The sequence below is a fragment of the Narcine bancroftii genome, chromosome 2, assembly GCF_036971445.1.
Source record: "Narcine bancroftii isolate sNarBan1 chromosome 2, sNarBan1.hap1, whole genome shotgun sequence".
In the NCBI taxonomy this organism is placed as follows: Eukaryota; Metazoa; Chordata; class Chondrichthyes; order Torpediniformes; family Narcinidae; genus Narcine; species Narcine bancroftii.
This window is the reverse complement of record NC_091470.1, coordinates 339,359,729-339,381,649: the sequence shown is the minus strand read 5'-3', so window position 1 is coordinate 339,381,649 and position 21,921 is coordinate 339,359,729. Positions and strand designations below refer to the sequence as shown.

At 41.5% G+C, this 21,921-nt stretch overlaps 1 protein-coding gene across 1 annotated transcript in view; it reads right to left on the bottom strand.

Annotated features, from left to right (window-relative positions):
- The window catches only part of zc3h3 (zinc finger CCCH-type containing 3), a 353,231-nt gene that overhangs the window by 25,677 nt on the left and 305,633 nt on the right, over positions 1 to 21,921 (bottom strand). Inside the window, exon 12 of the transcript XR_011352501.1 lies at positions 10,553 to 10,689. The gene's annotated coding sequence lies outside the window, so the exon portion shown is untranslated. The remainder of the gene's footprint in view (positions 1 to 10,552; positions 10,690 to 21,921) is intronic.

Here is a 21,921-nt window from a genome sequence, read left to right as displayed (position 1 = left end):
ATTATACAGTACGCTTTGTTTACTCTTGATCATGAAAATCTCAATGCAAAGTTAAGCAAAATGATTATCTGAATTGAAGCTACTTAAAGCTTCATCTAAAAAATTTGGTTTATTAGATTAATAAGATAGTAATTCAGAATATCATTGCTCACATTTCCTAGAAGATGACATGTTTAGAAATTGGGAAATGTTAGAACATCTATATTTTTATTCAAAGAAAAGTTATAATTGTGAACTTTGGAAGAAAGGCTCGTATAGTTTGTCTGAAACAATTCAACTTGTTAAAAGCATTAATGCACTTAAGCTTTAACAAGAACTGCAGTTTTCTGTGAGAATCTGTCTATGTCTGTCTGATTGCACAGTTTAAATTGAGCTAAAGCCTTGAAAGACACCTGTGAGCTTGAAAGAGATAAGATAGAGCTAGTGGACCACAGAATCTGGCAGAAATCTCAAAATATTTGTTTTGCAAACAACTGATTAGAAAGTTTGTCTGCAGAACACAGAGACAATTCAGCCAGAGAAATCCTCTTAAAGGGACCATACAAGATACAAATTTTTTTACAGTTCCCAGGAACAAGGAGAAGAGGAAAAGACAGGCTGCAGTGCGAAGAATCCAAGATGGAAAAGAAGAAGTCTCACCTGGCTAAAGACCTCGAGAAAACAGCTCGTCTCAAAGAGCTGTTTGGTTGTGAGTTGAGCCAACAAGGCAGACCGACAACACTTGGCAGGAGATTGAAGCCAGCCACCATTGAAGAAGTGGCTTCAACTACCAAGCAAGAAGAAAACTCCAATGAGGCACTGCAGGGTCATTAGCTGACTTAAAGATTAGTGGAACTGAAACATGAATGTATATTGGAAAGCCCCAGTGGTGCGGCACTGAGCGAAATGCTAAAGATAGTGACTCAATCCGCGGTATCTGGAAGTTCAGATGTGAATCCTGATGATGGTATTTCCAAGGTTATGAGCACAGGAAGATCTTAAAAGTCTTCAAAGGCATATAGAGCAATTACAGCTTTGTGTACTTCAATCATATCTCAGGGGCAAGCAAATTTGGCTACTATTTATACACAATGTAAGTGATTGGAGAAAAGACATGCTTAGAAGATATGGAAGTTGACATGAAGAATCAGCAAATACAGCAAGAAGCTGAAATGAAGAATCAGTTACAAATGGCTAATGAAGAACAAAAAAAATTATTGAACAGAGAAATGAAAAAAAATAGATCTTGAGGAACAATATGTTATGAATACGGCCAAAGTAAAAGCATTACCTCAGGTTTCTGCAAGATCTATCACTCAAAGTGAAATACCCAAAGGGCTAGCACCTTACATTCCAGCAGATCAATGGGTAACACAGCCACAAGAAACGAGTAGACTTGATCAAGGAGCCACAGGTGGCGTAGCTAGTGCTCAAATGTCAATGACCAACCCCGTGGAAAGGGCTAGAGACATTCAATCTCTTCTGAGTGCACAATATATGAATCTTCCTTAAAGGAGAGCATTTCAAAAAGGTTCAACCATGCGAGTTGATCATACTCAATAATTGATGTCTCTTCGTGTTGCTGAAGAACCAAGTCAAGTTTCCACCAATGCCATCAGTTACAACACAAGGTTCTACACCTATGGCACTAGTTCAAGTTCCATATGCTCCATTCACAAGACAACCAGTCGCAAGCCATGGTGGACAAGACAATATAGTAAACAAAATGAAATTTCTGCTATGTTAGCACAGCAAAAAGGTTCATATGGTTTACCTAAGAAGGAAATTCCAGTTTTTAATGGAGATCCATTACAATATCTGACTTTCATGGAATCCCTTGAACATCACATTGAAAGTAATACTAAAAACATTAAAGATCATCTGTATTACCTGGAGCAGTATATTGGAGGACAGGTTAGTCAAAAGTTGCCAATATATGGATCCAGACCAAGGTTTTAAAAGGGCAAATGAATTATGGCAATGAACATAAAATCGCAAGGGCCTATATAGACAAGATTCTTTCTTAGCCAGTAATAAAATCAGAGGATGCAAAGGCTTTACAAGCAGATCCACTCTTTCTGAGAGGATGTTGCAACATGATGGGAAGTAGTGGATATTTGCAAGAGCTGAATTTGCTTGCTAATTTGTCAATTATTGTCAATAAATGACCTTATAAGCTGAGGGACTTATGGAGAACCGAGGTTGCAGAGATTAAGATTCTTCCTGAAAGGAATGCCACTTTTAAGGATGTTATACATTTTTTTGAATGGCATGTATATGTTTACACCATACCAGCATTTGGAAATATTAAGGATACTTCAATAGTTCCTAAAGATGTAAAGAAGTCAAAATCATCATCTCAGCAGAAACTAAAGTTTGTTACTGCTGAGTCAGATTCAAGCACAAGAAAGAACAAGGAAACAAAGGAAAATGAAGATCAAACTATTCAGGAAAGCTTTTTTTTATTGCAAAGATAAGCATGCTTTAGAAAAATGTTCACAATTGGAGAAAAAAATCATAAGATGAGAAATTAACCTTTTTAAAGAAGAATGGAATATGTTTTGGTTTCTTGTGTAAAGGACTCATCAGCAAAACTTGTAATAAGTGACTCAGTTGTGATATATGCAGTTTACAGCATCCCAAGTTACTGCATATACTCAACGAAGTAAAGTTGAGAAGGAAGTCAAATGATCTGAATCCAAGACTAAAGACACAGTCAATGAGAATGCCCCAGATTCAGTTCAGACAAACAGTTTTACTGGGTCTGGTGACAAAGCCCTCTCAATAGTTCCTGTACAGGTTAAAGCAAAAAAAAGGAAGCTTCATATTGAAGACCCACACATTTATTGATCCAGGAAGTACCACATCATTTTGTGCTGTTGAATTGATGAATAAATTTAATCTTCATGCAAAAAGATCACAAATCTTATTGAAGACAATGAATGATGAAAGGAACATTGAAACTAATATAGTTTCAGGTTTACAGATTGCTGAATTGAATAATAATGAATTTTGCGATCTTCCAAGAGTAAATACTCAGAAGACAATGCTGTGAATAAGGAGAATGTTCCCTATCAAACAGTGGGATGATCTAAAAGATGTTTGCTTACCCAAGACTGATACTAAAATCGAGATGTTAATTGGATTAGATGTAGCAAAAGCTCTCAAACCTAATAAGGAATCAAAATGATGAACCTTATGCTGTGAGAATGTTCCTCAGATGGATAATTAACACCATTAGGAGGAAAATTGAATAATGATCAGGAGTCGTCAAATGTAAATGTCAAAAGAATTTCAGTTGTCAAACTTAACGATCTATGGGAACAACAGTTTAAAATTGATTTCCCTGAATATCTCAAAGATATTCAACAACCTTCAAAGAAGGACAAACAGTTTCTGGATTTAGTTTCAAATTCTGTGAAACATGTTGATGGTGTAGCATTACCTTCGAAGAAAAGGGAAATTTGTAGGCCAGACAATAAAATAATTGCAGAACAGTGTCTGATGAATTGGAAGGGAAAATTCAAGAGAAATTCTTCCTTTCATTTGGAATATACCAATGTCATGTTGGACATGATAACCAAGGGTTATGTAGAAAAGTATCTTGGAATGTAGAAAATGGTATTTACCTCATCATGGAGTTAAGCATCCACATAGTAAAGGAGAAACTACACACAGAATTTCAAGAATTTTCATTGAATTCTCAACTTTTACAAGGTCTAGACTTAACCACTACTTTAATAGGTGTTCTGATAAGATTTTGGAAAGAGTCTATTGTAATTGCTGCAGATATTGAAGCGGTTTCATCAAGTGAAAGTACCATCAGAAGACTGTGATTTTCTACGCTTGTAATGGTGGCCTAATGGCGATTACAATAAAGATATGATTGAATCCAGAATGACAGTTCATTTATTTGGAGCAACTTCATCACCAAGTTGTACAAATTTTGCTCTCAGGAAATGTGCTGAAGATAATGAAGAGCAACTGAGTTCTCAAACTATAAACATCATCAGAAATAATTTCTGTGTTGATGATTGTCCTCCTTCAGTGGTTTCAGAAAAGGAAGCAATAGATCTTTATCATGAGTTAAAAGAGATCTGTAATAAAGGGGGCTTCTTCCCTACGAAATCGATTAGCAACAGTCGAGATGTGTTGGCTGTTATTCCCGAGGCAGAAAGAGCAAAGGAGATAAAACTTCTTAACTTGGATTGTGACGTTCTACCTGTCATAAGAATTCAAGGAGTGCAATGGTGTGTTCAATCTGATGATTTTAAATTCAAAATTGTTTTGAAAGAATGCCATTTAACAAGAGGAGGTATTCTTTTGATCGTAAGCTCGATATATGATCCTTTGGGAATATTGGCACCAATGGTATTAATAGCCAAGAAAATTGCTCCCATCTTCACCCAAGATTTATGTGTTACTTCAGAGGATATTTGTTTTTACACTTTTAAGCTTACATATTTTTACCTATTAAATTATTATTACTTATTTAAATTTTGTAACATTCATTTTCCTTGATTTTTTTTATTTTGGCCAGTGCTTGAGGCTGCCGGATGCTTGAATTCCGGATACCAGGGGCTTTACTGTATTTATATGACACTTGAATCACTGTCCCAGAACAGTATTAACCAAGTACAGGTACGTTGGAGGAGTATAATTTGATGGTTGGCACAGATAGAATGTGCCAAAGGGCCAGCTGCAAGACTGTATGAATCTATACAGCATTGAAACAAATCACCAAGAGCTGTATTATTGACAGTCACTCTTATAGGAAATGCAATAGCCAACGTGTGCACATCAATGTTCCATGAACATCACAGAGATAATAACTAGATAATCTGATTCAATGTTGTTTGCTGATGGGTAAATGTTAACCAGAACCACAATAGCACTAGCCTTACTCCCCAACACATATTCAGAATCCTTCGTGTCACTAATGTTGTCAAGTTATACGTAATTATGAATTGGATCATGGCCAAATACTGAGGTTCTCCAGGCCCCTGATATGTCCAAAGTGATTTGTTCATCTCAAGTTTCCCTTTAACAGTTGCACAAGTGCTCTGCCATCTACTTTACTGCTCCAGACTGTCACCACCCTGCATCCCATCACTTGTTTACTTTTTTAAAAATAGAGATTAACTCTTTCTAATACAAAGTAAACTGCTTAAGGATTGCATGCTATTCCTTCCATATCTATCTTGAAATTAATGAATGTTGCTGAAGGATTTTGTTCACGGCTGCTAACTTAGACGCCTCAAGATGTTGTTTGACTGTATAAGGCACCACATCTAGCTCAGCCCTGTTCTCACCATTCTACCTGTCATAAGAATTCAAGGAGTGCAATGGTGTGTCTACCATTCAACACATGTCATTGGATAGCAACCAGGAACTCTGATTGATAAGGTGAGCAGTAAAGTTTTCATATACTAATGTGAATTCAGCACCAGACAAGAAATCAAATCCAGATCTGCCTTTTTGAGCACAATTTTGTCTTTGGCAACATAATTGCCATCTTAAATATGTAACAAAATCTAACTGTATTAAACCACATTGAGCCCAATTTTGGCCATTTTACCTCAAAATTAATTCATTCCATTTGGAAAGATTCAAAGAAAGACCATTATGATGATATTAGCTGTAAAATTAATTTGGAATAAAAAAGTAATTTAGCTTAATCTTCTTACAGTTAGAGAAAAATAAAATTAAATGGGAGAGAAGATTCTCCAAAGTTTTATCAAACTGAAGGTGCATTTAGAGGAACAGGCAATGGCTTCAAGAAACTATGATTGAAAATAAAGGGAAGTGTGAACATTAATAATATGGAAAGTTTTGAATGGTGGGAATAAGAGGTGGGTTAATATAAAATGGAGCAGGACTAGATGGCAAGTTCCCACAAACATCAATGAAGCAAGTGGTTTATATGAACAATGAATTATAAAAAAGATGTAAGTAAATCATCAAAACCTGATGAAGCGGCTTTGAACAACAATTAACTTTAATGCTATGTGACATGGTGAGGATTTACTGCATTTTCTGTCTCTATTTTACATCTAAAACCTTGACCTTCTACAAATAGTGCCAGATTATCTCCACCATTGAGAACATCTACAAGGAACACTGCTGTCGGAGAGCAGCAGTAATCATCAGGGATCAACACCACCCAGCACATGCTCTGTTCTCACTGCTGCCATCAGGAAAGAGGTAAAGGTGCCACAAGACTCACACCACCAGGTTCAGGAACAGCTGCCATCCTCCACCATCAGACTCCTCAACACCAAACTCAGTCAGGGATTCATTTAGGATATGTGTGCTTTATTAATTTTTTAAATTCTCTATATTGCACTGTCAGTTTGTTTAAATTTCTTGTCTGTTTACAGGTCTTTATTTGTTTACATACATACACCGTGTACAATTTTTTTGCACTACAAATAAGTGGTAATTCTATCTCACCCACAGAAAAAGAATCTAATTTGTATGCGGCGTCATGTATGTATTCTGACAATAAATCTGAAATCGGAATCTGAACTTGAGTTTTCTTTCAGTGGTTGGTTCCAGCTATTATGTTCTGATTGGTGTTTCATTTTCTTCACCAGAGAGAAATCTGGTGGGTGAGACAAGGAGATCGAGGCGGATTGGTAGAGAAGATTATTGGTTAACATATTTGCTGAAGTCAGAGGGAATTAGGAATGAACAATAAATGCTGATATTTTCTTGATGCCAGCGTCATGTGAATTAATTCACAAACACTTTAACAACGTCAGGCATGTTTTTTACTTTCTTTAAAATAACATTTTCTGGAATGGAAACAGCTCAATAATTATTGTAACTTCTACCTCTATCAAGTTACTCAACTTTCTCAATTAGTTTCAACCTAGTTACATACTTCTCAGCTTTTTTCTCTCTGCCCTCACACCCATATCCACATATGACCTTCATGACATTCATGTTGGCCTGTGCTCCTTCCCCGCCCCTTCTTTCTTCCTCTCCACTCCTTCCCCATTCTTTTTTATTCAGGTGCCTGCCTGCTTATTGCTCATACCTTGACGTAGGGTTCAGGCATGAAGCATTGGCTATGCTCCTTTGCTTCTTATAAACAATGAGTGAGTTTCTCCAGCACTTTTGTGTTTTGCAGTTACATTTCTTCAATTTGATTTTAGCCCTACTCGTTCATTCACTTTGCTGATGTTTTTTGAAACTCTGTGCACTCTTTTATTATATCTCTGACGTGCATTTAGCTTCTAAGAATCCAATTGCCCTGAAAGGTTCAAGTCATCTTCAGAGTATCACACACACAAAGATTATCAGCTCTGCTTCAGACGTCAATGCACATACTTTTCTCATTAACAGCTGCATATATAGTTGGGACCAAGCATTAATGGATTAACATTATGGAGTTACACCAAGAGGACTGTCAATCAAACCACCAATATTTTTAGGCCTTGCTCTCTGCTGAAGAAAATGAAACACCAATCAGAACATAATAGCTGGAACCAATCACTGAAAACAAGGAAAGGATTTTCAATTTCTTTCACTTTTTGACCCAAACCAACACATGGTTTAACACAGAAGCAGCAAGAAATTGACCTGAAGGCTTTTGCAACAGGATCAAGGGGTAGACGAAGTGTCTGAAGTTGTATCAAGTAGAAAGAAAAGATTTATGTCAATTTCTTTTCTTTGGCTTGGCTTCGCGGACGAAGATTTATGGAGGGGGTAAAAAGTCCACGTCAGCTGCAGGCTCGTTTGTGGCTGACAAGTCCGATGCGGGACAGGCAGACACGATTGCAGCGGTTGCAAGGGAAAATTGGTTGGTTGGGGTTGGGTGTTGGGTTTTTCCTCCTTTGCCTTTTGTCAGTGAGGTGGGCTCTGCGGTCTTCTTCAAAGGAGGTTGCTGCCCGCCAAACTGTGAGGCGCCAAGATGCACGGTTTGAGGCGTTATCAGCCCACTGGCGGTGGTCAATGTGGCAGGCACCAAGAGATTTCTTTAGGCAGTCCTTGTACCTTTTCTTTGGTGCACCTCTGTCACGGTGGCCAGTGGAGAGCTCGCCATATAACAGGATCTTGGGAAGGCGATGGTCCTCCATTCTGGAGACGTGACCCATCCAGCGCAGCTGGATCTTCAGCAGCGTGGACTCGATGCTGTCGACCTCTGCCATCTCGAGTACTTCGACGTTAGGGGTGTAAGCGCTCCAATGGTTGTTGAGGATGGAGCGGAGACAACGCTGGTGGAAGCGTTCTAGGAGCCGTAGGTGGTGCCGTAGGTGTCAATTTACTACCCTATCAACACCTCGCTCTTGCTGATACCTTTGGGGAAAAAGGTACAGAGGCCAGTACCATGAGTTTCTCTCCAACAGCTATCAGGGTCTCAAACCTCCCCCTACTAAACTAATCATAAAATACTATGATATCACAAAAAGGACTCTCGGCACCATTGTAATGCTACTTTTTTTTCTTGCACTATGTTTACTGTGAATATTTCTTATATATTTAGGGAGGAATTCTGGTTATATTAGAGCAGAATTCTATGAAATAGAGTAATAGAGCCATGGAATGATATAGCACAAAACAGGACCTTTGGCCCAACTTCTCCATGTTGGCCAATTTGTCTTCTTGCGCTCATCCCATTTATCCCTCAGAACTTCTCTCCGTGTACCTTTCTAATTGTCTTTGAAATATAGTTGTATCCATCACTACTACTTTCTCTGGCAGCTCGTTGCACACACCCACCACCCATCTGTGTGAAAGAATAGGCACTCGTCCCCTTTAAATCTTTCCCATCTCATCTTAAATCTCTGCCCTCTGGTTTTAGATTCCCTTTCCTTAGGGAAATAAAAATTGTGACCATGCACCTTATTAATGCCCCTCATGATTTAACATTCCTCTATAAAGTCACTTCTCAGGAAAAACAGTCCCAGCCCATCCCCTCCCCAAATAACTCAAGGCTTCCAATCCTGCTTTAAGCCTTGTGAACATTTTCTTCACCCTTCTGGCATTCATCCTAGAGCTGGCTGAGCAGAAATACACAATACTCTAAGTGTAGACACAACAATGCCTTGTAAAGTTCAGCCATCTTATAAGTGTTCTGACCTTAACCGCCACTTTCACACCACTGAGGAGCAGATCTCACAACCTGTTTGGATAAGCCAGTGACCTATATGAATATTTTGAAGATCACATGCAAGGTCAGTGCCAAGGGTGGGCATTCGCAGGCATTGATCCCACTAAACGAGGCATTGTGACCTCCCACCCACTGTTGGTCATTAACCATCCAAAAAACAAAAACCACTATCCAAATGAGGTATGTGACCCATAGTCTAGCATCACTAGTGTCTAGGATTACAGCAGGATCAATGGCTGTCTTCAATAGCCATAATCCCCTACACAGCTGGAACCTCTCTGCCAGAACCAGTGCCAGGGAAACCCACATGCCTGCTGCCTGTATGCATCACAGCAAGGTTGACGATTGCAGTGAACTGGAATTTACTGACTGTGTGTTGTTCTGATGGATGGCTCTTCCTTGGTTCAACCCTCATCTACCCCAATATAAACCCTGGTTTTCCTGCCTTACCTCAGATTCATCTGAGGACTATTGTATCTACCGGCCATTAAAAGCTATTAAAAGCCTGTTTGTGCTTCTCACAAGTCTATGAGTGCAATTAATAGCTTTACAATTTTAATAGCTTTATTTGAAGAAGGATGGAAGCTCTGCTGAAGCCAGGCATGCTCCAGGTTGACCCTCTGTCCCCAGAGGCCCTGGAGGAATTTGCCTACTGGCTGGAATGCTTCCAGTCCTACCTGACTGCCACGCAAGATGTCTTCAACTCCGATAGCCTCCGGATGTCTTCACTTCCCTCTCGAGTCGGCCCCAAGTTCGCTGTCGTCTGAGACTGTGCAGTTTATGAGTTTTCCATAGAAGGCTTAAATGCCCACTACATGAGGCCTCAGGACGACATGCTAGTGAGGCACCAACTCTCTCAATGTCGGCAATGCCTGGGTGAGTTGTTGGACGACTATGTCCTTGAACTGTGGGCCTTGACTAGGAAATGCCACCACGAAGCGGTCATGGCCCGGGTGAGAGAGGAGGAACAAACTCAGGACACCTTTGTGGCAGGATTGAGGTCGAGGTATGTGAGGCAGCGACTGAGAGAGTTGGGTAAGAAAGACTTGGCCAGCATCCTAGAGCTTGCGAAAGCACTCAAACAGGTCCAACTAGGAGCTGATGACCTCACAGGCAAAAGCATCGCCTTTTCAGAGGACCAGGTCAGTGGGGCGCCAGCAACCTCTGCAGCCCCAGCACTGACTGCTGCAGCCATGCGCATCTGGGGATGATATTGCTGTGGGCAGGCACAGCACCACCGTGTCCGATGCCCCACGAAGGGCATCGCGTGTGTTCAGGATGTGGTAAGCAAGGGCACTGGGTGAAGGTCTGTAGGGCTAAAGAGAACCCAAAAAGGGCAATCGCGTGTGTGACCCCCAAATTGGCGTTCAACCCGTGCCCGAGTCCTGAAGTGCTGGCCAGTATCTCCATGCTGCTCGCTTTCAGCATCTTGCTGTGCCTCGTGGTGAGACTCACCATGGAAGGAAAGCATTGTGGGAAGCAGCGTTGGCCATCTTGCTGCGCCTTGTGGTCAACACCACTTAGTCCTCCTTCAGATCAAGATGGAGGATGGCCATCTTGCCATGCCTTGTGGTCAATTCCATCTTGTCTGCCTGCAGGCCAAAAGGAAAGAGTTGACATCAACATGGGGAGCAACTTCCAGGTTGACATAATACATTTTTTTTGCTACAGCTAAGGCTATCATAATAAATCTTTTTTGTGCTCCATCCAAATCGAGTCCATGTTCTTTACTTCTTATATTACTTAGAAGAAAGATCTCTGGATTTTTTGGTATGTTGCTTTTTGTGATTTTGTTTAATACCTGATTTAGATCTTCCCAAAACCTTTCCACTTTCTCACATGCCCAAATTGCATGTACTGTTGTTTCCGTTTCCTTCTTACAGCGAAAACATCTGTCTGATACTGTTGGGTCTCATTTATTTAACTTTTGGGGCGTGGTGTATAGGCTATGTAACCAATTATATTGTATCATGCGTAACCTCGTGTTTATTGTATTTCTCATAGTTCCGGAGCATAGCTTTTCCCATGTTTCATTCTTATCTTTATTAAGATAACCTGAGAATACAGCAATGGTACATAGAAATTAATAAATGTATTCCATTGGAAAAAAATAACATATAATTTAAGAAATAACATCACAGTATTCGAACAAATTTGGGAACCGTTCATGGAACACAACAGAAAAGTCCTACCGCAGACCTCCACCCCCTAAAATGACAGAAGGAGAAGAAGATGAAATGAACCAACCCAGTATGTAAAAGTAGATGACACAAATTTCTTGTTTATTTTCATTGTGCGATGACATTGTTTAATGGGTTTAATGTATCAAACATGTTGAACGTTGAGTGGGTGGGGAGGGGGGGTGAAGGAGGGAGGGAAGGGAGGGGGGAAAAGGGGAGAAAATGACACTGTGTATATTCAAGAGGGAAATGTTTGTGTGTATTTTGGTCAGTATGGTTCATAGTGTGAAAAATAAAAAAAAAATTAAAAATACATGGAGAGCAACGTGGTTTCCAGAGCACTGGCATCGGTTGTCCAGGATCAGGCAATACCTCATTAATTTAATCACTAGATGATGGAGGTGAGGGTAAATGGACACTTGACTGATTGCTTGGTGGACACTGGCTCTGCTGAGAGCTTTATAAACTCTGCAACTGCTCTGCTATACAACTTAAAAGCATATCCAACAGACTATCATATTTTCCTAGCTTCAGACTCACACTCTGCGACGATCCAGGGGTATTGTATAATACATCTACTGTAAAAGGGAGGAATTTTGTAAGTTCCAATTGTATGTACTGAAGGATTTTTGTGCTTCTGTGTTGTTGGGCCTCACTTTCTGTGTTACCTTAAAGCGTAACCATGGAGTACTCTGGCCCACTTCTTCCAATCACGGTGCACAACAGAAGGTCCCAAAAGCCCAATGCCACATGCGGCCTCTCCACCCTAAATATTGATTCCCACCCCCCACACTCTTTCTGAACCTGACTCCCGATTGCAAGCCGATAGCCACAAAGAGCAGGCAATACAGTGCGGGGAATCGGGAATTTATTAGAGCTGAGACATAGCAGCTACTCAAAGAAAATATAATTGAGCCCAGCAACAGGCCATGGAGTGTCCAGGTGGTTGTCATAAAATGGGGAGAAAAGTCCAGGCTAGTGATTGACTACAGCCAAACAATTAATTGTTTCACACTCTTGGATGCGTAACCCCTCCCTCGAATTTTGGACCTGGTAAACGAAATTGTGCAGTATCGGTGTAATGGAAGATTTAAACTGTGTTTTTTTTTTACTTTTGCAGCCTTTGCTTCTGCAAGGCTGAGAACCTGCTTGTTTTTTAAATTAGTAGACACATCAAAATTCCACCATGGGGCCCAGGATGCAGTTGAATCAGTAGACATTATCTAATTTACACCATGAGGCCCAGGATGCAAATGAATTAGTAGACACATCTTAAATTCCACCATGACGCCCAGAAATGCAGTTTTCTTTTGTTGGTCGCAGACTGTCAGGAGACCTTGAAGATAATTAAATCATTTGTTCAGAGATAAGATCTGAAGTCAACTTTTGGGTAATATAAGCCATGGTCACTGCTGAAGTTTGAGACTCTCCAAGAGGTGGCAACATCTCTCAGCAAGAAGAAGAACTTCAAGAGTCCAGCTAACGTCCCGGTCGAGGGAGGTGGAGAAGCTGCTACCAGCGCCCCGACAACCTACTACAAGTGTGCAGTCGTTGCCTCGCTTTGGCAGTTGGGACCAGTCCAGGCGTTGATAAGTATAATTGGGAAGGGCTTGCATATTGTAGTGTGAATTCAGCTTTAGATTTAGTATTAAAGACTTGTATAAACTGAACTGCTCTCGGTGTGACCAATCTAAAACAAACAAAATGAGAGGTATAAGTTTACCCAAGACAATTGGGTATATTCGATCGTTGAACTGCATATCATCAGTTATCGATCTGTCTGAGGATCACCCCTACACAGCATTTGAGGCAGATGGACGGCTTTATCAGTTCCAGAGGGGCCCTTTTGGTATCATTAATGAGGCCTTGATCTTCCAGAGACAGATGGATGAAACAGTCGACAAATATGAGTTAAAGGCCACCGTCCTTTATCTCAACAGCATCACCATTTGTGGACACTCTCTGGAAGTCCACGATGCCAACTTCCAGAAGTTTCTCCACATGGTCATATCCTTGAATCTCACATACAACTCCAGTAGGTGCATGTTCTGGACTAAACGTCTGGCAATTCTGAGCTATGTGGTGGAGAATGGCGTCATTGGTCCTGACCCCAATTGAATGCGCCCCCGATCACGAAGACCATTAAGGCCTTAAGGAGGTGCCTGGGATTTTTTTCTTACTATGCCCAGTGGGTCCTTCACTATATGGATAAAGTTCGCCCCTTTTTAAAGTCCACATCTTTCCCATTATCAGCTGAAGCCCAGGTGGATTTCAACTACGTTCAGAGCTAGATCACAAAGGCCACCGTGCATGCGGTGGACGAGAATGCATCTTTCCAGATGGAAAGTGATATTTCTGACATAGCTCTGGCCGCTACCAGGCGGGCAGGCTGGTTGCCTTTTTTTCCTGCACCCTACAAGGCCACGAGCTTCAGAACCGATTGGTGGAGAAAAAAGCCCAAGCTATTGTAGAGGCCATCAGGCACTGGAGGCATTACCTGGCCAGCAGCAAATTTACACTGCTCAACGACCAGTGATCAGTGGCATTTATGTTTAAAAACGGAAAAAGGGGTAAAATAAAGAATGACAAGATCACAAGGTGGAGGATCAAATTCTCCACCTATAATTATGATATAGCTTACAGGCCATGTACTCTCAATGAACTTCCAGATGCCATGTCAAGAGAGGCAGTGCCTCTGCACACACCAGCCAGTTGTGGTCACTGCACGATGAGCTTTGCCACCCGGGCATCATTCGTATGGCTCATTTCGTCAAGGCACGCAACCTTATATCAGGGAAATTATCAGGTCCTGCCAGGTCTGCGCTGAGTGCAACCCACACTTCTCCTGCCCCGACAAAGCGCACCTGATAAAGACATTACGCCCCTTCGGATGACTCTGTGTCGATTTCAAGGGTCCCCTCCCTTTCATCGACGAGTATTCATGTTTTTCCGTTCAGCATCCCCCGCCAAGACATGATCACCACCACAGTATTCAGGGCTTTGCACTCTATTTTCACCCTGTTCAGGTATCCCAGCTATATCCATAGCGACCGGGGGCTCATCCTTTATGTGAGAAGACCTACACCAGAATATGCTTGTAAGAGATATTGCCTCAAGCAAGATGACTAGCTACAATCCTGGAGGGAATGGACAAGTTGAAAAGGAGTATGCAACAGTATGGAAGGCCTTGAAATTAGCTCTCCAGTCCAAAGATATTTCAGACATGGTGGCGAGAAGTCTTACTCATGGCACTCCATTCTTTCAGGTCGCTTCTCTGCACTGCAACCAATGTAACTCTTCATGAGCTAATGTTCACTTTTCAGAGGAAATCCACATCTGGGACCACCCTTCCTGTTTGGCTAATGGCACCAAGGCAGGTCCTGCTGAGAAAGCATGAGGAGGAGCAAGACAGACCCTCTGATCGAGAAGGTGCACTTGCTGCACGCTAACCCAATGTATGCCTACCTGGCATAGCCCGATAGCAGAGAGGACACCATCTCGATCACAGACCTGGCACCCACCGAAACTGAGGATCTGATGCCTCAAACAAGCCAGGAACCACCAAATACCACACCCAGGTTCTAGATGACACTGCTTGGGAAGTGGATCAATCCACTCCGTGACCAGAGCCGGAGCCCTCAAGACCCAGTAACCCTGCACCACAGGGGGTCCAGGAAGCTTAGGAAGTCCAAAGTCCTCCAGTACTGAGGGGCTCAACCAGAATAACTAGACCTCCTGACAGACTCAACTTGTAAATATTTGTAAACTATTAGTTTTTGTTTGATGTATGGTCTCTGTTTTCACCCACAGGTTCTCTTCTGAAGGAAGGGGTGAATGCAGTGAACTGAATTCACTGTCTGTATGTTGTTCAGATGGCTGGCTCCTCCCTTGGCTCCACCTTCACCTACCCCAATATAAACTCTAGTTTATATTGATTCACCTGAGGACTATTGTATCTACCGGCCATTGATCATAAGCTATTAAAAGCCTGTTGTACTCCTTACAAGTCTCTGAGTGAAATTAGTCGAGTTACAATTAGCGTGGACTTTTTTCCCCTTTTACAACTACCATCTGGGCTCTCCATGGGCTGTTGCTAGGCTCAATAATATTTTCTTTGAGCAGCCACTGCGTCTCGGCTGTAATAAATTCCTGAACCCTGTACTGTATCGCCTGCTCTTTGTGGCTATCGGTTTGCAATCAGGAGTCAAGTTCGGAAGCAGTGGGGGGGAGGGGGGGTGAAATCAACATTTAGGGTGGAGAGGCTGTATGTGGAGTCTGGCTTTTGGGACCTTCTGTTCCACATATGATTGGAGGGAGTGGGCCAGAGTACTCCATGGTCACTTTTTTAAGGTGATACAGGAAGTCCAGGCCCAGCAACACAGGAACACACAAATCCTTCAGTATATATAATCGGAACTTACAAAATTCCCCGCTTTTACAGTTAGATGTATTATACAATAACCTTGGATAGTGGCAGAGTTCAAGTGCAATGCTAGATAAATACAATAATCTGTCAGATACACTTTTAAGTTGTACCGCAGAGCTGTAGCAGAGTTTATAAAGCTTTCAGTGGAGCCAGTGTCTACCAAGCAATCAGTCAAGTGTCCATTTACCCTCACCTCCATCATGGAGTTATTCACTTGATGAGGCATTGCCTGATTCAGGACAACCGATACCAGTGCTCCAGAAACCATGTTGCTCCCCATGTCGATGTCGACTCTATCCTCTTGGTCCACGGGCAGACAAGATGGCATTGGCCATGAGGTACGGCAAGATGGCTGCCCTCTGTCTTGACCTGAAGGAGGACTAGGTGGCATCAGCCACGAGGCACAACAAGATGGCCACCATTGCTTCCCAAGATCCTTTACTTCCAGTGGTGGGTTTTGCCATTACCCATAATCCTCCACACAGCTGGAACCTCTCTGCCAGAGCCAGTGCCAGGGAAACATGTTTACCTGTTGCCCGTATGCATCACAGCAAGGTTGACGATACAAACCAGGAGAAATCTGTGAGGGTCATGGGTGAGTAGCATGGGGCGGGAAGGGTCAGCCTGTTGAATCAGCTTTGTCTCTGTGCTGATGGAAGCTGTTCCCCTGCGTTGACCTGCCGCTTGTCGGGGAGGCACACGGAGGAGTTTCATGGTAGGCAGGTAGGCAACTAGTAGCTCTGTATTTTTACTTTAAATATTTTTTGTATATGTGTGATTATTGTGTAACTGTGCAGTGTGTGTGTGTGTGTGTGTGTGTGTGTGTGTGTGTGTGTGTGTGTGTGTGTGTGTGTGTGTGTGTGTGTGTGTGTGTGTGTGTGTGTGTGTGAAAGTCCTGCTTCTGGGATATTTATTACAGTCTACCACACAGCGCTAATGGGGGTCATAAAATGAGGTCAACCTCAGATGCACTCCATGAAACATACATCTTGGACAGTGCTGGGACCCTGCGGATGCCCAAGAACTCCTGAAGGAGACCAGGGCACATGCTTTGAGACCACATGACAACGCTGGAAGGAAGCTCACAGGGCAGCACCATCACCCCTCTCCCTTGCTGAGTGAGCTGTCGAAGGTTAAATTGTGCCACCCACTGTTACCCTAATGGCCCCACTGACTTGTTCTGGTACTGACCCTAATCACTAGTTGTGTGTGGAGGAAGTGTGGCTTCCCTGCCTGTCTGGAATGTATGTATTGAGGGGATTTACGTGCCCTCCCTGTCTGAAACTTATTCAGAAGTCATATCACCTGCCAGTCAAGGTTGGACTCTGGCCACCCATTAGTGCACACCTTGCCATTGGCTAATTTTAATCACCTTGGGTCATTATTGGCTAGATGCACAGATTAGCACTCTATATAGTACCAGTACACAGCACATTCTCTCTCTTTGCCTCACAGTCCAAGCCACAGACATCGCTCCATGCCAGGTAGCTACTGTGGATGTTGCTTGAAGGGTCACAGGTAAGGTGTGCAGTACAGTGAAGTTGAGCCATAGTATTGCAATAGATCAATATGCAGTAGAGTCACACCCTGGTTGATCAGGGAACCGGGAGTGAGAAGAGTCCTTGTTTATAGTGTGTGAGTGGGGTCAAATATAGGTTCACCCCATATTTGGGGATAGCAGCAACTACTATCCATAAAAAAGCCACTCAGAGGCAAAGTGGGCTCTTTACTGTGATGTGTTCAAATAAATTCTTCGCCCATTTCTGTCATTCCTGCAGTTGGAGAAGATACTCTTTAATCCGTCTTTTCCAGAACATGTCTGACATATCCTGCACTTGGCTCCACCTGCGATGAACATATATGTCTTCCTTCTGAAACTGCCCTGGTGGCATCGATGGTATAGTCTTAAGGAACAGAAGATGGTTCAGGATAAGTGCTTCAAGGTCAATTGAATCTGTAGATGCCCTGGTGATCGGACAAATGTTGAGCATAGCCTCAATTTCACAAAAAAACTCTGTGAAGACCCTCCTCATTAAGGCTTTACACATTTAGGGTGGAATTGAGAATCATTCATACTGATCTAATTAATCTTTCCCATACACCACCATGGTGTGAGCCAGCAGATGTGTTGAGCCTATTCTCCTTTATAGTTACTAGCAGGAATTAGAATGTTGCTGTTTTTGTCTATGACTCTTGTACTAAAGTTGAGTTGAGTTTTCCAGTTTATTAGACATTATATCAGTTACTACATTATCATTTTGGAAGGACAAACCAGAAGGCTGAGCACAGGGTTAATGGTCAGTGATTTAAGATGAACAGAGGAATCTTGGGGTTCAAATCCATACATCCCTCAAGTTTCCACACAAGTTGATAGGTTAGTTAAGAAGGCCTATGGGATGCTGGGATTCATTAATAGGTGAATTGAATTCAGGAGTAGAAAGATCAAGTTGTAACTCTATAAGTCTCTGGTGAGACGACACTTATGAGTATTGTGTTCATTTCTGGTCACCTCATTATAGGAAGGATGTGGAAGCTATGCAGAGAGTGCAGAGGAGATTTACCAGGATGTTTCCTGGATTCGAAAACAAGTTTTATGAGGCAAGGTTAGCAGAGCTGGGACTTTTCACTTTGGAGCAGCATAGAAGGATGAGAGGAGACTTAATAGAGATCTATAAGATTATGAGAGGCATAGATAGGGTGGAAAGCCAGCAGCTGTTTCCTACGGAAGGATCAGCAAACACCAGAGGACACATGTACAAAGTTAAGGCAAACAAGTTTAGGGGAGATATCAGGGGTATTTTTTATGCACAGAGAGTTGTGGGTGCCTGGAGTGTCTTGCCAGTGATGGTGGTGGAGGCTAAAACAGTGGAGGCATTTAAGAGACCCTTAGAGGTCAATAGAGGGTTACAGGGTAGGGAGTGTATTGCACTTTTTATTTTAGGAAGGATTATATGGGTCAACACAACATCAAGGTCTGAAGGGCCTGTACTGTGCTGTATTGTTCTATGTTCTATGTACAAGCCTTTAAGAAGCTTAGTGATACAGTACTAAAACAGTGATTAAACAATTAAATGATTCAACGGTCAATAAAAGTTGTCGGAACAAAACAAATTCCTTCAATTTCGGAGAACAAAGAAAATCAAAACTGACCATTTATCTCAAACATGCAGGGAGAGCTAGCTATAACCTTGAAGCAAGATGTTACTAGGAGACAGCATAAAATATGTCAACATCTACTGGCTGCTTGCTGAATTTGTTTGCGACTTGCATGTTAACCCTTACAATACCAGCTGTTAATTATTATGCCAAAAAATTACCATTACAAAGAAAAAAAATCAAACATAGTACATAGTAGTATATATCTTGGTTAAATTTCAAAAGAGAGCAAAAATTAATTATCAAAGCTTTCTGCTTCTTGCAAAAAAGACTTTGGTAATTGGTCTGTTCAGAAAACCAGTTTTAGTTTTGATGTGAACTTGGCGTACAAGTCCTCTTTTGTCCTGGATGGAATCAACAACCTTCCCCACCAACTAGGAATGTCATGTCTTCTGGCATTACTGCTCTACTAAGGTGCCCACCAACTCTTGAAAAACACCATTCTTGAGAATAGATTTGAGTTTACAAATGTGGTTTGTCCTTTTGACATTCATTCCTTTCTTTAGACTTGAAAATTTATCTGCAAATCTGGCAAAAGCAGATTATCTCCATCTCTGCATTAATCAATTCTATAAATGTGAGACGTCCTTTTTCTTGAGTCTCAAGATCACCTGTCTTATTTTGTGGTAGATCTCCTTGGTGGATGTTATCCAATTGAAACTGAGCAGGAACATCGCTTGTCTGTTTATTCTGTCTGCTACGATTCAGAAACAAACTTTTAAATCTGAACATTCACGCTGATGTCTTTTTCAAATAATTCCAGGTAGAGAAGTAATGGATTAAGCGGGTAACTGAATCCATTTGTTCAGACATTTTCTGAACAGCTTTTGCAGACTTATTCTTGATTTCAGAGTCTTCTGGTAAATTTTCTTTTTTCAGAATTTTGAGGCCACTCCTTTTGAGGCTGTAGAAGAAATCGAGGCCCTGACACCCATTTTTCCTTCTTCAAAAAATCTTGGGAAGCCAGATCGACAGGACTGTTCACTGCATAAACATATCTCCACTATATTGGACATGAGACTTTATCAATTTCAGTGATTCTGTTAACCATGGAAGTTCGATACCTGGTGATATTGTTGATGAAGTTGAGCACAGAGGTGCTATCAGTCAAAAATATGAAGTCTGTTAGTTTAATCTGCAACTCGTTTTTCAACATTAAGTCCATTCTGTTCACCATGATAACAGCCATCAACTCTGTGGGATAGTGACTGGTTTCAATGAAGCCATCTGGCCTTTCCCATTGCAAATCCACTTGTTATCATGCCATAATGTATTTGTTATCATCTGCCACTACCAGAGAGGTGGCAAATGTACTTTTAACAAATTTTAGTTGAGGGTTTGATTTGGACTTCTCAATTTCTTTACTTACTATTTGATTGCCTTTGATATTTCCATACATTGGATCTGTGACAACATCCACTTGTCCTTCAATGCTCACCACCAAATCCTTAAAAGTAGCCATTTTATCACATTTTTTTCTGGTATTCAACAACTTGACTTCTCCATAGCTCTCTCATCCAGAAGGGTAATTTATTTACAATTATTAGCATATTAGTAGATACGTTAAGCTCTCGAAGATGGCCGATCTCTGTCATGACGTTGCAACATCCTTTTAGAAAGAGGGCCATCCGGTCTTATGGTTGACCATGAAAAAGCCTTTTCTACATAAGCTGTAGAAAGTTTATGCTTGTTTTCAAAATGGTTCTTTCGTAAAAACTGATCCTTTTGGCATCCTTCATTCAGAGCCATATGTTGGCAACTCTCTATAAGATCTTGTGGTGTTCCACTCATGAATTGCTGCAAGTAATATAAGCAATCCTCTGAGCTTTGACACTTAATTTCAATACTGCGTTCAAAGCTTTTCATAAATGTGGGAAATTGAAGTGGGTCACCATTACAAACTGAAATCTTTCTTTTGGGCAGGGAAGAGAGAGTCTGTAACTAAATTAATGATGCAGCCAATTCATCTTGCCTTCTCATTGCCTGGGAGATAGTCACTTTGTTCACCCAGATTTCTATTACTTGCTGGGAGCGGATGGTATTCTGTTTCATAAGATGGCATTAGGCTCACATCTCTGTCCAATGGGGTTATTATTGAGATTTGGCACCACCGAGCCTTAACTTGTCTTGTTCATGACCATGCATGTCTTGAGACTTGGTATTAAATATTTTCTTTTTCTGTTGTCCTTCCTCAAAATGTTCAGATGCTTTAGATAATTTACTTTGAGCACCAAATACCTCTGAGCCTTCTATCTGGCCTGATTAACAACAATCCTTTTGTTCAGTTCCAGTTCCAGTAGCTCTTCTTGCCATTTTCGCTTCACATTCTCCCTTCTCAGCTGTTTTTCCTGCAGCTCTTTTTCTCTCCGTAGCTCTTCTCTCCGTAGCTGCAGCCATGTTATTCTTACCTGCTCCTCCCACTCTCTAAGTCCAATCTAATTTGAAGCATTTCTTTTTCCACTTCAAGAGCTGTCACATCAGCTGAACCTTTACACGTTTAGATGCAGAACTTGAAACACTGAAGTTTGCTCCAGAACTCCTTTTACTTCTGCTTTCAACATTTGGTCCTATTTTATCCTGTATGTCAGATGTGCCCTTAATATCTGACTTTGTCTCCCTTTTGGATTGCCCATCCTCCACACTGTCATCTGTGGCACACCTTCAAATACTTCCAAATGGCTGGTTTCCCCAGCAGCTGAAACCTTCTGTTTTTCTATTTCCTCACTCATTCTTGCTTGAAGAGTAGCTTTGTTTCCACTTGTATCTAATTACTGCTTTTGCAATTCTTCTTTAGTTCCATTTTCCTCATCTTCTCGATACATAGGTCCTTAGGGAAAGTACCCCTGCGGCGGCTGCCATCTTATTCATACAGCTGATCGTTGCACACAGACATCAAACATTCACAACAATAATTCCAAAACCAGAACAGTCCTGACTACAAACAGCAGTTTCTCCAAAACTGTGTTCTAACTTATTATTAAGACAGAGAAGGAATCCTTTTGTAAGGCTTACTGCTGCTTCATGGCCTTGATAATGCTGTTGACATTTGTGCCTCTTTGTAA